Source organism: Mus caroli, chromosome 14, assembly GCF_900094665.2.
Source record: "Mus caroli chromosome 14, CAROLI_EIJ_v1.1, whole genome shotgun sequence".
NCBI classification, from domain to species: Eukaryota; Metazoa; Chordata; class Mammalia; order Rodentia; family Muridae; genus Mus; species Mus caroli.
The window spans coordinates 32,041,390-32,043,245 of NC_034583.1; positions in this window are offsets into that span (position 1 = coordinate 32,041,390).

The window sequence follows — 1,856 nt, forward strand, 5'->3', positions numbered from 1 at the left end:
GCAGAAGATTCCATAGAGAACATCGGCACAACAATCAAAGAAAATACAAAATGCAAAAGGAACCTAACTCAAAACATCCAGGAAATCCAGGACACAATGAGAAGACCAAACCTACGGATAATAGGAACAGATGAGAATGAAGATTTTCAACTTAAAGTGCCAGCAAATATCTTCAACAAAATAATAGAAGAAAACTTTCCAAACCTAAAGAAAGAGAGGCCCATGAACATACAAGAAGCCAGCAGAACTCCAAATAGACTGGGCCAGAAAAGAAATTCCTCCAGACACATAATAATCAGAAGAACAAATGTACTAAATAAAATAGAATATTAAAAGCAGTAAGGGAAAAAGGTCAAGTAACATATAAAGGCAGGCCTATCAGAATTACACCAGCTTTTTCACCAGAGACTAGGAAAGCCAGAAGATCCTGGACAGATGTTATACAGACTCTAAGAGAACACAAATGCCAGCCGAGGCTACTATATCAAGCCAAACTTTCAATTAACATAGATGAAGAAACCAAAGTATTCCACGAAAAAACCAAATTCAGACATTATCTTTCCACAAATCCAGACCTTTAAAGGATAAAACAGAAAAAAACAAAACAAAACAAACAAAAAAAAAACAAGCAAACAAAAAAAAAACAATATAAGGAGGGAAACCACGCCCTAGAAAAAGCAAGAAAGTAATCCTTCAATAAACCAAAAAGAAGACAGACACAAGAACAGAATGACAACTCTAAGAACAAAAATAATAGGGAGCAACAATTACTTTTCCATAATATCTCTTAATATCAATAGACTCAATTCCTCAATAAGAAGATATAGACTAAGAGACTGGCTACACAAACAGAACCCAACATTTTGCTGCTTACAGGAAACCCATCTCAGGGGAAAAAGACAGACACTACCTCAGAGGGAAAGGCTGGAAAACAATTTTCCAAGCAAATGGTCTGAAGAAACAAGCTAGAGTACCCATTCTAATATCGAATGAAATCGACTTCCAACACAGTTATCAAAAAAGACGAGGAGGAACACTTCATACTCATCAAAGGTAAAATCTTCCAAGAGGAACTCTCAATTCTGAATATCTATGATCCAAATGCAAGGGAGCCACAGTCATCGAAGAAACTTTAGTAAAACTCAAAGCACACATTGGACCTCACACAATAATAGTGGGAGACTTCAACACAGCACTTTCGTCAATGGACAGATCATGGAAACAGAAACTAAACAGGTACACAGTGAAACTAACAGAAGTTATGAAACAAATGGATTTAACAGATATCTACAGAACATTTTATCCTAAAACAAAGGATATACCTTCTCCTCAGCACCTCATGGTACCTTCTCCAAAATTGACCATATAATTGGTCACAAAACAGGCCTCACAGATACAAAAATATTGAAATTGTAGCATGTATCTGATCATATCACCATGGACTAAGACCAATCTTCAATAACAACATAAATAATAGAAAGCCACAATTAATGTGGAAACTGAACAACACTCTTCTCAATGATACCTTGGTCAAGGAAAGAATAAAGAAAGAAATTAAAGACCTTTTAGAGTTTAATGAAAATGAAGCCACAACATACACAAACTTATGGGACACAATGAAGGCATTTCTAAGAGGGAAACTCATAGCTCTGAGTGACTCCAAACAGAAACTAGAGAGAGCACACACTAGCAGTTTGACAATACACCTAAAACCTCTAGAACAAAAGGAAGCAAATTCATCCAAGGGGACAAGACAGCAGGAAATAATCAAACTCAGGGGTGAAATCAACCAAGCAGAAACATGATGAACTATTCAAAGAATCAACCAAACAAGGAGCTGGTTCTTTGAGAAAATC